Source organism: Chiloscyllium plagiosum, chromosome 3 (genome assembly GCF_004010195.1).
Source record: "Chiloscyllium plagiosum isolate BGI_BamShark_2017 chromosome 3, ASM401019v2, whole genome shotgun sequence".
Classification (NCBI taxonomy): Eukaryota; Metazoa; Chordata; class Chondrichthyes; order Orectolobiformes; family Hemiscylliidae; genus Chiloscyllium; species Chiloscyllium plagiosum.
In genome coordinates this window covers 65145531-65160837 of record NC_057712.1, presented here as the reverse complement: position 1 = coordinate 65160837, position 15307 = coordinate 65145531, and positions in this window count along the sequence as shown.

Sequence of the window (15307 nt, the reverse complement as noted above, 5' to 3'; positions counted from 1 at the left end):
CCACACAAAGGCCACCTTGCTGATCTTTGAGGGGCCCTATCCTCTCCCTAGTTACCCTTTTATCCTTAATATATTTGTAAAAACCGTTTGGATTCTCCTTAATTCTATTTGCCAAAGCTATCTCATGTCCCCTTTTTGCCCTCCTGGTTTCCCTCTTAAGTATACTCCTACTGCCTTTGTACTCTCCTAAGGACTCACTCGATCTATCCTGTCTATATCTTACATATGCTTCCTTCTTTTTCTTAACCAAACCCTCAATTTCTTTAGTCATCCAGCATTCCCTATACCTACCAGCCTTTCCTTTCACCCTGACAGGAATATACTTTCTCTGGATTCTCGTTATCTCATTTTTGAAGGTTTCCCATTTTCCAGCCGTCACTTTACCCGCGAACATCTGCCCCCAATCAGCTTTCAAAAGTTCTTGCCTAATAACGTCGAAATTGGCCTTTCTCCAATTTAGAACTTCAACTTTTAGATCTGGTCTATCCTTTTCCATTACTATTTTAAATCTAATAGAATTATGGTCGCTGGCCCCAATGTGCTCCCCCACTGACCTCTCAGTCACCTGCCCTGCCTTATTTCCCAAGAGTAGGGCAAGTTTTGCACTTTCTCTAGTAGGTACAACCACATACTGAATCAGAAAATTGTCTTGTACACGCTTAACAAATTCTTCTCGATCTAAACCCGTAATATTATGGCAGTCCTAGTCTGTGTTTGCAAAGTTAAAATCCCCTACCATAGCCACCCAATTATTCTTACAGATAGCTGAGACCTCCTTGCAAGTTTGTTTTTCCATTTCCCTCTGACTATTAGGGGGTCTAAAATACTATCCCAATAAGGTGATCATCCCTTTCCTATTTCTCAGTTCCACCCAAATAACTTGCCTGGATGTATTTCCAGGAATATCCTCCCTCAGCACAGCTATAATGCTATCCCTTATCAAAAATGCCACTCCCCCTCCTCTCTTGCCTCCCTTTCTATCCTTCCTGTAGCATTTGTATCCTGGAACATTAAGCTGCCAGTCCTGCCCATCCTTGAGCCATGTTTCTGTCATTGTTATGATATCCCAGTTCCATGTTCCTAACCATGCCCTGAGTTAATCTGCCTTCCCTGTTAGGCCCCTTGCATTGAAATAAAAGCAGTTTAATTTATCAGTCCTACCTTGTCCCTGCCTGCCCTGACTGTTTGACTCACTTATGTTCTCAATTGTACCAGTCTCAGATTGATCTCTTTCCTCACTATCTCCCTGGGTGCCACCCCCCACCTTACCAGTTTAAATCCGTCCGAGCAGCTCTAGCAAATTTCCTGCCAGTATATTAGTCTCCTTCCAGTTTGGGTGCAATCCATCCTTCTTGTACAGGTCACTTCTACCCAAAAGAGATTCCAATGATCCAAAAATGTGAATCCTTCTCCCATACACCAGCTCCTCAGCCACGCATTCATCTGCTCTATCCTCCTATTCCTGCCCTCACTAGTACTGGGAGTAATCCAGATATTTCTACTCTCGAGTGCCTAACTCTGTAATCTCCCTTCAGAGTCTCAACCTTTTCCTTTTCAATGTTGTTGGTTCCAATGTGGACAATGACCTCTTGCTGGCCCCATGAGAACATTCTGCACCCTCTCTGAGACATCCTTGATCCTGGCACCAGGGAAACAACACACCATTCTGCTTTTTTGCTGCTGGCCACAGAAACGTCTGTGTACCTCGGACTACAGAATCCGCTAACACAATTGATCTCTTGGAAGCTGATGTACCGTTTGTTCCATTGGAGCCAGTCTCAGTACCAGAAACTTGGCTGTTTGTGCTACGTTCCCCTGAGAATCCATCATTCCCCACATTTTCCAAAACAGCATACCTGTTTTGAAATGGGTATATCTACAAAAGACTCCTGCACTCACCCTTCCTGGAGTTAACCCATCTATGTGACAGTATCTGAAACTTGCCCGCCTTTCTATAACTGCCATCCATCACATACTGCTCTGTTGCAAATTCCTCATTGCTTCTAACTATCTCTCCAACCAATCCATTCAATCTGATAAGATTCTCATCCAACAGCATTGATGGCAGATATAATCCGCAGTAACCCTTAATCTCTTTTTAAACTCCCACAGCTGACAAGAAGTACATATCACAGTACTAAAGGTCATTTTTGCTCCTTCACAATCTACAGACCCAGAAAATAACCTCGTCTTATTCCTCTACAAAACACTGCCCCAGGTTAAATGAATAGTTATGGCTTATATTTTAAGTTTTATCAAGGGGCATATCTCCAAAAACATATAATCAAGAAAGAGCCCACTCTAATCACTACTGCAGCCTTTCTGTTGGACACACTTAAAACAATGATTAACTTATCTGCTTCTGTGCTGTGAACTTCGCCCAAACCAGTTCCTCTAAGATTAGTTATGAAATTCACTGTTTGTTCATTTTCCCAGACTAGAAGAAAGTGAGGACTGTAGATGCTGGAGATCAGAGCTGAAAAATGTGTTGCTGGAAAAGCGCAGTAGGTCAGGCAGCATCCAAGGAGCAGGAGAATCGACGTTTTGGGCATAAGCCCTTCTTCAGGAAGGGCTTCATTCCTGAAGGGCTTATGCCCGAAACGTCGATTCTCCTGCTCCTTGGATGCTGCCTGACGTGCTGCGCTTTTCCAGCAACACATTTTCAGCTCTGATCTCCAGCATCTGCAGTCCTCACTTTCTCCTCGCGAATGTCCAGGATCCTGGTTTCAGTGGGTCTGCAGGGTGATGTGCATTCTTGTCAGATATCTGGCTGCCACTCGGTCTAGGTAGACTTTGCGGGGCTTCAGTCCCTGAGATGACTGGAGATGTCCTCTGGGCTGCAGGAGCGGTGATGCTATTTTGAGGTAGGAAGTCTGTTGTCAGATCACCGAAGGAGTGTATTCCTTCAGTCTGGAAGCTGTTTAGGGTAATGCCTTGTTTACTGGTTTAGTTCCTGAGCTGATTGTGGTTAAGTTGAGGTATTGTGGGTAGGCTCTGTTTAGTGAAGAACAGGCATGGTTTCTGGGAACAAGTCGTGGGCAGGCCCAAGTGGTTTATTGTTTTCTCCCACAGAAAACAATTCTGCATCGTAAGAACCAATTTCTCCAAGGTGCCCAATTCTGTACTTTGTTTTGCCTATTTCTGAAATTAAATCTTCCTGACAATTTTATTTCTACTTCTATTTCTTCCTAAAATGATTATTCTGCTTATTTTAACACTTAAATGCTGCTGTATCTCGATGGGTTAAATACTTTTAATCCTGCTGTATAGCAACAAGGTTTTCTTTTCCTTACCATAAAGAGTTTTAACTTTGCAGGATAGCAATGCTGCTTCTCAGTGCTGCGAATGGGAATATTTTCCTGCTCTTTCTCAGCCAAAATGGATATTTCCAACCTTCTTGGCTAAACTTGATGATTTCCTATCTTTCAAAGCCTAAAAAAAAACTCCTGTCCTTTTCCCAACTTTACTGAATAAATCCTGCTGCTTGAAAGATGAATCATGTTTGCTCAATAGCTTTCCCAAGGTGATTCATACAATCGGCATTGCATCTAATAATGAGGCAAACTCAGGACTGCAGATGCTGGAAACCAGAGTTAAGATCAGAGTGGTGCTGTAAAGGCACAGCAGGTCAGGCAGCATCTGAGGAGCAGGAAAATCGACATTTCGGGCAAAAGCCCTTCATCAAACGTTGATTTTCCTGCTCCTCGGATGCTGCCTGACCTGCTGTGCTTTTCCAGCAACCCTCTAATCTAAAACACTGCATCTAATAATATCAGTTGCCCTATAGTTTTAATTAAGGCTCCCATTCGCTTTAATGGCACTGTCCAATAAATCCAGTTTTCTGCAGCCTTGATGAACTCTTCCCATCTTAACCACATTTATGGATCTCCTGCTCATATTGTCGCCTCAATAGTCTCCTTGTGTTCTTCTTTTAGACACTGTGCTGAAGCTCCGAAATTGTCCTTTTACTATAATAAAACTGGCCTCAATACATTGCTGGTCCCAGGACCTTGGTTTCCCTTCTGTAGCCATGCATCATGCTGTCTGCCTGCTTTAGTGGCAATGTTCATTCTAAGGTTTAAGCACTTCTGCTTCACCTCAGACCATTTCAACCTGTAACGACATTGTTTATTTTTGTATAAGGGATCACAAAGCATCTCACCATTCACACTTTGTTGCTGTTCCTCTCACCATTTACACTCTGTGAGGAATCTCTGATTAAGACTACTGCAGAACACTGATAAACTAATGCAATCTGTGACTAATAGGTGTGATATAATGCGAGTTGAAACTTGAAGAAGGGCCTGTGCCCGAAACGTCGAATCTCCTGTTCCCTGGATGCTGCCTGACCTGCTGTGCTGTTCCAGCAATAAAGTTTCAACTTTGATCTCCAGCATCTGCAGACCTCACTTTCTCCTCGTGATATAATGCGAGGCTGATGTATCTTCTGACTCACACTTGCTCCTGCACTTTTTGCTTGGGTCTGAAGTGCTTTTTTCCCCCCTTGACTGTAGAATCGTACAAGTTTGGCTGCTCAGCCAGTTTGCTCAAGTCACTCCTAAAGCTATAACTGGAATTTTCTTTTGCATTCACTCGAATTTATTCTGCACAGTTAAATCAAATTCCAGTCTGTGCCACTGCTGAGGAGAAAGTGAGGACTGCAGATGCTGGAGACCAGAGTTGAAAAATGTGGTGCTGGAAAACCACAGCAGGCCAGGCAGCATCCGAGGAGCAGGAGAATCGACGTTTCGGGCATAAGCCGTTCTTCAGAAATGAGGCTGGTGTGCCAAGCAGGCTGAGATAAAAGGTAGGAGGGGGGCTTCGGATTTGTTGCAGGTACTGGTTGTCCTGGTTGGGTCCACATTGTGTTGGTCTGAATGTAGTCCGGAGTCCATGCGGGGTCAGTTGGTTCCGTAGGCAGGTGCTGAGGAAGGAGATGTGGCTGTGGTAGCGAGTCTGTTTGAGGACGTGGCTGAAGAGCTTCAGGGCAGAGGAGATGACCTGGGGGGTGCAGTGAGAGAGGGACTCACTGAGATCCTTGTAGAGGGAGGAGGGGAGCTTCTTCAAGGAAGGCATCCTTGCAAGAGGATTTGCAGTAGGTTAAAATCTTCTAGGATAAAGTGAGTTCTGCAGATGCTGGAGACCAGAGTTGAAAAATGTGGTGCTGGAAAAACACAGCAGGCCAGGCAGCATCCGAGGTGCAGGAGAATCGACGTTTCTGGCATAAGCCCTTCTTCAGGAATGAGGCTGGTGTGCCAAGCAGGGTGAGATAAAAGGTAGGGGGGAGCTGGGCTGAGATAAAAGGTAGCTGCTGACTTTGTTGTATGATTTAGATGATCACTGCTGGCATCATGTCATATGAGGGTGTGATGCCAACCTTTGCCAACATGTGATTGAACAGATTATTACCACCACCCCCTCTTCTGAATAGGGCATGAGACCATTTTACCTTTAAAATAGAGCAAATCTACACGGTAATCGAATAAGAAAATGTTCTTCTCTCTAATGTTAGATTCCGTCGCAGGTACAGTTCATGCCAGTAAACTTGCTACTGAGACAATTAAGACCATAAGAAATAAGAACAGGAGTGGAGCAGTCACCCTCTGGAGCCTGCTGTGCCATTCAGTAGGATCTTGGCTGATCTGACATTCCTCATATCCACTTTCCTACATTTTCCCCTCACCCTTCATTCCTCTAAAGGTCAAAAATCTATCTCAGCCTTTATAATACATAGGAGTCTGCTCCCACAGTTCCCTTTGGCAAGGAGTTCCAACGACTCTTAACCCTCTGAGAGAAGAAATATCTCCTCATTTCAGTCCTAAACTGGAGCCTTTATTCTGAGACTATGCCCTCTAATCCTAGGCTCTCCCATGTAGGGAAACATCCTCCCAGTATTTACCCTGTCAAGCACCTTATGACCCTCTATGTTTCAATGAGATCACCTCTCATTCATACTCTGTATTCCCACACTCTGGAAAAAAGGCCAATTAAAATCAATTGCTCTTCCTGATTACTTACTTTTTGGGTTTCATACACACATATCTCCAAGTTACCTTGTATTGCAGCTTTCTCCAGTTTTACTCCATTTACATAATATTCTGTTCTTTTGTTCTCCCTTCCAAAGTGAATAATTTCACATTTTCCCACATGATACTTCATTTGTCAATTTTTTGTCTATTTAGCTTTTAACAGTTGTGGGGAAAATCACCAGCCTCTGAGTCAGAGTCGGGGTTCAACGACAAGAGTTTATTGTACAAGGAAATACTGGAGCTCCAGGGAGAGAAAGATACCAACAACACAGTGGCCAGTTGCGAGTCTTCTCTCAGTCCACAGCAAGATACTTTTATACGCTTTGTAATATAGTAGGTCAGTGATGAGGTTATTGTAAACATTGCAGAATTGTTGTTGGTTTCGGTGTAGTTATTGTCAGTTCCAGCACAGCCTTTGTTAATTTCAGTGTGGACATTGTCAGTTTCAGTGTCTGCTTGGAAGTCCATTGCTGTAGTAATGGGTGCTAATCGCTCTTCCTGAGAAGGACAATTACTGCAGCCCTGGCTATTAGCATTTCGTATTGAGTCTGTATCAAACTGTTAGCATTTCTATAAAAGGTGTTGGCTGGATCCAGACACTTCGACAGGCAGTATACTCTACTCATGTGTATTCTCTTCCCCACCTGCTTTAAACTAATCAAATAGGTTGTGAGTGCATTGTGCTGGCATTCTGGTGGATCCAGGCAGTATCTGTGTTTCATCTGCTATCTCTCTCCATATTGTGGTCCGGTGGCCATCTTGTGTGACAAGTGGTCAACTTATGGCTCAGCGGCCATCTTCTGTGTTTGTGTGCCTCGTGTCACCCTACCCCGTGCTATTTCCCACTTCAATACTTCTTGCAATCTACCTTTCCATCTATTAATGTGTCACCTGTAAATGTGGTGACAGTACGTTGACTTCCTTCATAGAAGTCATTTATATATTGTAAATGATTGTGGTTCTAGCACTGATCCCTGTGGAACCCCACCAGCTTTGGGTCACCAACCTGAAAAAGTACCCCTTATACTCACTTGCTGTTTCCTGCCCATTGGCCAATTCTTTATCCTTGCCAATATACTACCTCCAAAACAGTGGGCTGTTACCTTGTTTCTTAACTTTTTGTGAGATACCTTGTTGAATGTGTTCTTGAACTCCAACAACCACATATCTACTACTTGCCCTCTATCCCATCTGGTTGTGACTTCTTTGAAAAACTCCAACAAATAAATCAGACACCATTTCCCTTTCATGAAGCCATGCTGAGTCTACTTGATTAGATTATAATTTTGTAAATGTTCTGTGATTACTTCCTTAATAATTGATTTCAATACTTTTCCAATGAGATTACCTACAGTGTGGAAACAGGCCCTTCAGCCCAACCAGTCCAGACCTACCCTCCAAAGAGTAACCCACCACTACCCAATTGACCTAACACTATGGGGCAATTTAGCATGACCAATTCAACTGACCTGCATATCTTTGGACTGTGGGAGGAAACCCTCGCAGGCACAGGGAGAATGTGCAAACTCCATACAGACAGTCGCCCAAGGTTGGAATCGAACCTGGGACCATGATGCTATGAGGCAGCAGTGCCAACCACTGAGCCACCGTGCTGCCCAATAATTGATGTTAGGCTAGTCAGCCTATATTTAACCACTTTTTGCTCCCATCTCATTTTGAACAGGGGTGATACATTAGCAGTTTTCCAATTCTTTGGTATTTTCCAGAATCCAACCATTTTTGGATCTGCTGTCTCTGCAGCCAACTCTTTTACATTCCTAGGATGCAAGCCAATAGGGTCAGGGGACTCCATAACCCATTAGTTTGTCTATAACTACTTCTTCAATGATGGTGATGGAGATGTTACTTAATTCCTTCCCTGTATTCCTTGGTATTAATGGAACATTGGATGTGTCTTCCATTCTAAATACAAATGCAAAATAGCTGTTCAAGTCCTCTGTCATTTTCTTGTTCCTAAATATGTCTTCACAGATTCATTTTCTAATGGGCCTATGCTCACTTTGACCTCTCCCCTGCTTTTTATATATTTAAAGAAACACTTATTGTCAGTTTTATATTCCTGACGAGTTTGTCCTCTTGATTTATTTTCTCTATTTTTAAAATCTTTTTATCATCCTTTGTTAAATTCTGAATGTATCCCAGTCTTTGTGACTATCACTGACTTTTGCTTCCTTATATGCTTTATCTTTCAGCTTAATGCTCTCCTTAACTACTTTGGTTAGCCATTGTTGTTTATTCTCCCTTTTAGAATCTTTCCTCCTTATTGGAATGTATTTTTGCTGAGAGTCACGGATTAACTGATTGAATGTCTTCCACTGCTTACTTATTGTCATTCCTGTTAATCTATTTACTTAGTTCGCTTTAGCTATCTCTATTCCTCACTTCATTGTAATTCTTGTTATTTAAGTTAAACACAGTTGTTACCAACCCAAGTTTCTCACTCAAAAACTGGGTATTAAATTCTATCATGTTATGTTCACTACTTTCTATGGGATCTTTTACTCTGAGGTCATTTATTAAACCTGCCTCATTATCCATTACTAGATCCAAGAGAGCCTGCTCCCTGGTTGGCTCTATGACATATTGCTCTGGGAAACTAGATCTGATATACTTTAGCTTTTATTGTCATAGCTGCCCTTTCCAATCTGATTAACCCAATCAACATGAAGGTTAAAGTCACCAATAATTATTGCTGTTTTCTTTTTACGTGTTTATACTAATTCATATAATGGAAACATGTAAAAAGAACAGAGCAATAATTTATAGCTTTTACCAGAGTGGCTATAGATCGGTGGTCTGCACACTACTCCTACTAATGTCTTCTCTCTCTCGCTGTTTTTACGACCACCCAACTGGACTGTACGTCATCTAAGTCTAGACTGTCTCTCACAACTGTCTTAATTTAATCTCTTATTAATTGTGATACCCTCAACCTTTACCATCCCACCCATCTCTCCCAAACGTCAAATGTGCCAGTTTTGATATCTTTGTAATCGTATTTCTGTAATGCCTATGAGATCATATTCATTTACAGTTGGTTCTGCTATAATGCAATAGTTCCATTCTCGTGCAATCCTGCAACATAAGAAATTTGCGTAATAGCAACTCCATTTAAACAATGGGGCTTGAATCGCGTTATAGCCAATATACGCTTTAAAAGTGTGTCCCCAATTTGTCAATCGCATTACAGCGAATTCGCGTTAACTAAATTCCCATTATAGCAGAACGACATGTAGCTCAATTTGCACCATCAGTTCATCTACCATATTAAGATACATGCATTAAGATACAAAGTCATGCATTAAGATACAAAGTCTTTAAATTTATTCTATTATCAAAATTATTCTACATTTTTATGTTGCCTTGGTGAAATATAACATTCACACATTCTGTCACTTCTTTTTTTTCTAGTAACAATCAGCCCTGTCACTAATCTGCAATTTTCCCTTCTCTTTCATCTGAGATTTTAGAATTTTCCATGCGATTGAACATACCCTCTCCCACTATTTAGTTTAAAGCCCTATCCACAGCCGTAGTTACATGATTCTCCAAAACTGTGGTCCCAGCATGATTCAGGTGGAACCCAATCCATCAGAACGGCTCTCTCCTTCCCCAGTACTGGTGCCAATGTCCCGTGAATTCAAACTCATTTCTCCCACACCAAGCTTTGAGCCACACATTTTAATCTTGTTGCCTGTGTGCCTATTAACTCATGGGTCAGGTGATTATTACCTTTTGTGGTTTTGCTTTCTAATTTAGCCCCTAGCTCAGATTGCCTCAGCAGAACGTCTTTCCTCTTTCTACCTATATCATTGGTACTTACACGGATCATGACAACTGGATCTTTCCTCTCCTACTCCAAAGCCCAGATGAGATATACTGAACCAAGAAGACATCACAGCCTCTGAAATGCTTGATCTTTACCACAGAGAACAGTGTCCATTCTCCTGACTAAACTAACCCGATTACAACTACATTTCTTATTTCTCTTTTTGCTAAAAGGCCTGGCAAAAAAAAACCCTCTTCCCCTCTGCACTGAATTCCCACATTGCTCCAAAATCCCTGAATTAAATCCTCACTCAGGCTGTGCTTTGCTGTGGATGTAACTCCTCTTTCCTGACCATGCAAACTTTACTGATCTATTGGGAAGGCTTTGGGTAGCCTTCAAGATCTGAAGATTAGATTAGATTAGATCCCCCTACAGTGTGGAAAAAGGACCTTCAGCCCAACCAGTCCACACCGACCCTCCGATGAGTAACCCACCCAGACCCATTTCCCCTCTGACTAACTGACCTAACACTATGAGCAATTTAACATGGCCAATTCACCTGGCCTGCACATCTTGGACTGAGAGAGGAAACCGGAGTACCTGGAGGAAACCCACGCAGACACTGGGAGAATGTGCAAACTCCACGCAGACAGTCACCCGAGGCTGGAATCGAACCTGGGGCCCTGGTGAGGCAGCAGTGCTAACCACTGAGACACCGTGCTGCCATGGTGCCGCCAGATGTTCTCCCTTTTCTCACAAAGTCCTTATAACATCATTTTAAAATTCTTCATTCATTAGATGTGGACCACATTTATTGCCCATATCTAGTTCTCCTTGCAAAGCTGGTGATGAGATGCAGTCCATTTGGTGTAGGCACAAGGGAAGCATTGGTATAGCAGTAACGTGGCTGGACTAGTAATCTAGAAAAAAAAAGAGCGAGTATTCTGGGACATGGGTTTCAAATCCCTACTAGCAGATGGTGAAGTTTGAATTCAGTGTAAATCAGGAATTAAAAACCTAGTCTAATGATGTCCTTGAAAACACCAATTAACATGAAAACCTATTTGGTTCACTAAAGACCCATAGGAAAGGAAATCTACCATCATTACTTGGTCTGGGCTATACATTACTCCAGATCCACAGGAATGTAGTTGACTCTTCAATATCGTCTGGACAATTAGGGATAAGCAATAAATGCTGGTCCAGCCAGCAATGCTCACATCCAACGAACGAATAAAGTGCCCACAATGCTGAAAGTGCCAGTAGTTTGACTCAATAGGACTGAAGGAATAGGAATATGTTTTCAAGTTTGGATGGTGAGTAAGTTTGCACAATTGTGGTGCTCTCATGTCCTTTGAGAGGTAGCAATTGTGTGTTTTAAAGATGTTGTCTAATGATCTTTGATGAATTTGCACAGTGCATCGTATAGATGATACACTGCTGCCACTGAGGGTCATGGTGAAGGAAGTGAATGTTTCTGGATGTGGTACAGATCAAGTTGGCTGCAATGTACACCACCTCAACAGCCTCCCACTCATCAATCCTCTCTCTTACCTCTTCAAACTATTCCAGAAAATCCATAATTTCTCCTGAACAAATTCATGCTGACTCTTCTAAGTCAATCCACATTTTTCTTGTGAGGGTTAGTTCTATCTCCAATTGTTTCTAGCAATAGTTCTGAAAGGGTCTTTTAGATTTGTCTTCCTGCCATTATGTTTGGACACTACGTTGGCAGCCACAGTTGAGCTGCTGGAAGTCTGTTGGCTGCTTTGTCTTTTTGCCACTGAAGAGTTTGGCACATCCCTCTCTTTTTGTGACAATGGGGCACCTGGATTGGGATCAAACTATCATGACACCCTGTCACTGATCCATTGAATTAATCCTTTGGTGGATCAAATGATGGAATGAAGGTCCGATCACATGTCTGGCAGATACAGTCCTGCTGGACCTGGGTATCCACAGCAGCTGTCACCTAGTCAATAGTGACAGTCATGTGCTTGTATGCCAGAGCTATGGATCGACAAAATGTGGCTAGGCTCCTTTACACTTTGATCCAGTCTTCCCTGTGACCTCTGGCAGCACTGCCAGATACTCTCCTTCCCTTTGCACCTCTGTCCAAATCCAAAGGCTCCTTAACTGTAGTTGTCTTAGCAAGGGCCTGCTCTGCAGTAGTCTATCATGTATCGGAGACCTTAGCCCTTGCTTGTTCCTGCAGATACAGGCCTGTGCCAGTGCTGTGCTCACCAGATTGTGACCCTGAGATTACACACTAAACTGGAGGTAGGGTGAATGTCTTGACAGTGCTTCCTCTAAAGAGACTGAGGAAAAGCAGCCAGTATCATAGAATCATCTGATTGTTTTATGATTATACAATTCTGATCTGTGTTTCTGTGATACTGGCTGCTTTTCCTCAGAGTTTTGCTGTGTAGGGTTGGGAGAAAGGGGACTGTGGAATTCCTCAATTTGCATGGGTCTATAATTTGGAGACTGCAGAAAAACAAAACATGTTAGTGTCGTGACATGCAATCCTTAACAAAGAGTGCAGATATTGAACAAAAGGAACATTTTGCCTGCATTGATAGGGACCGGTACAGAAGTAAGTCTCCAGAGCTGGAGTTGCCCTTATGTATTTTGAGCAAGAAGAAAATGGTTTGAGAAATGTTATGATTGAGATGGTTCTGAATAGATTATGTCTGCAGATAGTAAAAAGGCTGGATTTGATGGATTTCAATAAAGTTTCATGTTACGTGTTTGTACAATATACATTGAGGTGTTGATATTCAAGCCACCTTTTATGTTTGAGACTTTATCCCATTAAAGATTTTGACTAGGATCTATGTGATGTTGCCTAGTTATGAGGAGAAGTCAGTGAGCTGATGCTGTGTGCTGCTGACTGCTTTCTGTTTAAATGTAAACTATGGCAGATGTGTGAAGCAGTATTACTGTGTGGCTATAGTACCAGCAGCTGGGAAAATGACCTGAGAAACATGAGGCATGTGATCCAAAGGTGTGTGTGTTGCTCCTGTATGGTTGCAAGCTTTCTATGATGCAGTCATGGGAGCTTGATGAATGTAATAGGCAGTTGCACTTACTCTGACAGACCATAAGAGATTATTCATCTTCTTGTGGCTCTGCATTCAGTCATGTCTCCATCTTGCTTGCATGCTGAAAAAGTAATACATCCTTCGAGAGGGTTCTGCACTATGGTCAGGTAGCCTGTATAGCTTGATTCTTGTAGCTGCAGTTATAATGCTTATCAATCAGATCGATGATGTTGCAAAGAACCATGTGTGGTTCTATTTCCAATGAAGGATTAACTGTATTATCAGAAATAGTTCTCTTTTGTTGCCACATGTATCATGAAGGATTTTTGTGGCTGGCAATGATTGACCTGGTGGATAATTGGGCTTTAAAAATGGTGTCAGTGGCAGAAATCCTGGAAGGTCCCAGCAGTGGGGAATATCTTCATCACTACTGAGCTTACACTAGCATGAGTTTGGCAACAGAGAGGCATTGTAGATACAGAATGGAATGAGCAGCTGAGAATTGCTTGAGACAACTCACGAGAGCTCATTAAGAGAAACCTTTCATGAAACTCTCCTAAATTGATATTCAGCCAATTTCTATGGTAAAATTTAGGCCTTAATGCCACACTGCTTTGTGAGTCTATATAAACTTTAAGGTCAGAAATGTATAGGATCTATTGGTAGATTGTTCTTGATGTTTCCTGAAAAAAGTGTTTATGAATTGTAGTTTGTATTGGAGTTTTCAATATGAAATGCAGTTACATGCAAAATGGGCATGCATTCAAAGATCCACTTCTTATCGAATTAGACTGCAGATTAATAGTTTGCTTACAATGTACCAGTCTGCATCTACCAAATTGTGTAGGAATAAAAGGTTTTCAGGAAAGCAGTAAGAGCTGTCAATAACTGGTATGACATGTTTTTTCACTGCATTAAATTCACTTTCTGTCAGACTCAATCATTTATAATATCATAATTTTCTCTCAAGGTTTGAGCGTGGCCTGTTTTAACAATAACAATCTTGATTTTTCTAATTCTAATTTTTACATCTTGTAGCTTATTCATGTGAATGACTAATGTTTTAAGTGTCTGCTGGTAAATTCTGGAGCGGCCTTTTAAAGGTATCTCAGAAATGCTCCATCATTGAAAGTTTTCAAAGGTTGAATTAAAACTATAATTTTTGCACAGAATTAAAATAATTTGTTCACAATGCTGAACTGTAAATAATCATTTATTAAAGGAAATTGAAGGTCAAAAACACAGCATGTCAACAGAAATTGTTCCTTTGTACAGTGAATATTCTGAAACTCCATATACAATAAAAAATATTCTGATACCCTAGTTCTCTTATTTATGCTATTCAAAATAGAAAAAAAGTTACTCTCTATATATTTTAAAAGCATTTCCTCTCAGTTACAGGAAAGGTCAAGAATCTTAGTTTTTCTGACATGAATTAGACACGTTTTAGATCAAGGCTATAGTCAACAGAAAAATAAAACACCTGTTCAGGTATGAAAGCTAGTTATGAAAAGAGCAATAAAAGAAATCAGCACGTAGCCAATTGAATGAAAACCATTGGATACGACTTCACTTTGTTAAGAATTTTACTGTAATAATCAAACTAAAATCAACATAATTCAAATATTAAATAACATATGAAGGACATTTCAACAAAATGGTAAATTTCTCTTTAAACAATCAATGCAACTCACTTACAAGCATTTAGATGCCTCCTATAGAAATGTAATTTGTGGGTACTGAATCTTAGGATCTCTCATTTCCCATTCAATCACTTTAATCTATGAATCATAATGACCAGCAGTCATATTGGATCCAATGTTCCTGGACTCCTGAAGGATTCTGGGTCGTCCAAGATGGAGGACATGAAAACATTGTGGCTGTAGGAGCTGCTTTTTTTTTTGATATATTTTCAGTTTTGGATCAAGGATATCTTGGAAAGGGTACTGAATATTCTCAAAAAGGAGAGGGACCAACAGGAGGTCATTGTACGCATTGGAACTAACAACATGAGAAATGGATGAGATTCTGAGGAGAGAATATTAGAAATTAGGCAAGAATTTTAAAAAGCATATACTTGACGATAATATCTGGATTACTTCTGGTGCTACGAGCGAGTGTGGTTCAGAATAGAAGGATAGAGCAAATGAATTGGTGCTGGGGAGAAGGATTCACGTTTTTGGATCATTGGAATGTCTTCTGGGGTAGACATGATCTATATAAGAAGGATGGATTGCACCTGAATTGGACGGGGATTAATAGCTCGGGCTATTAGGAAGAATTTAAACTAGTAAGGGCAGTTGTGGGGAAGGAGGGGGGTATCCAAGGAGACAATGAAAAAAGAGATCAGTCAGAAGCTGGGGCATTTGGGAAAAGGAGCAAGTCAAACAGTCAGGACAGGCAAGAGCAAAGCAGAACAAGGTAGGACTGATAAATTAGGCCTC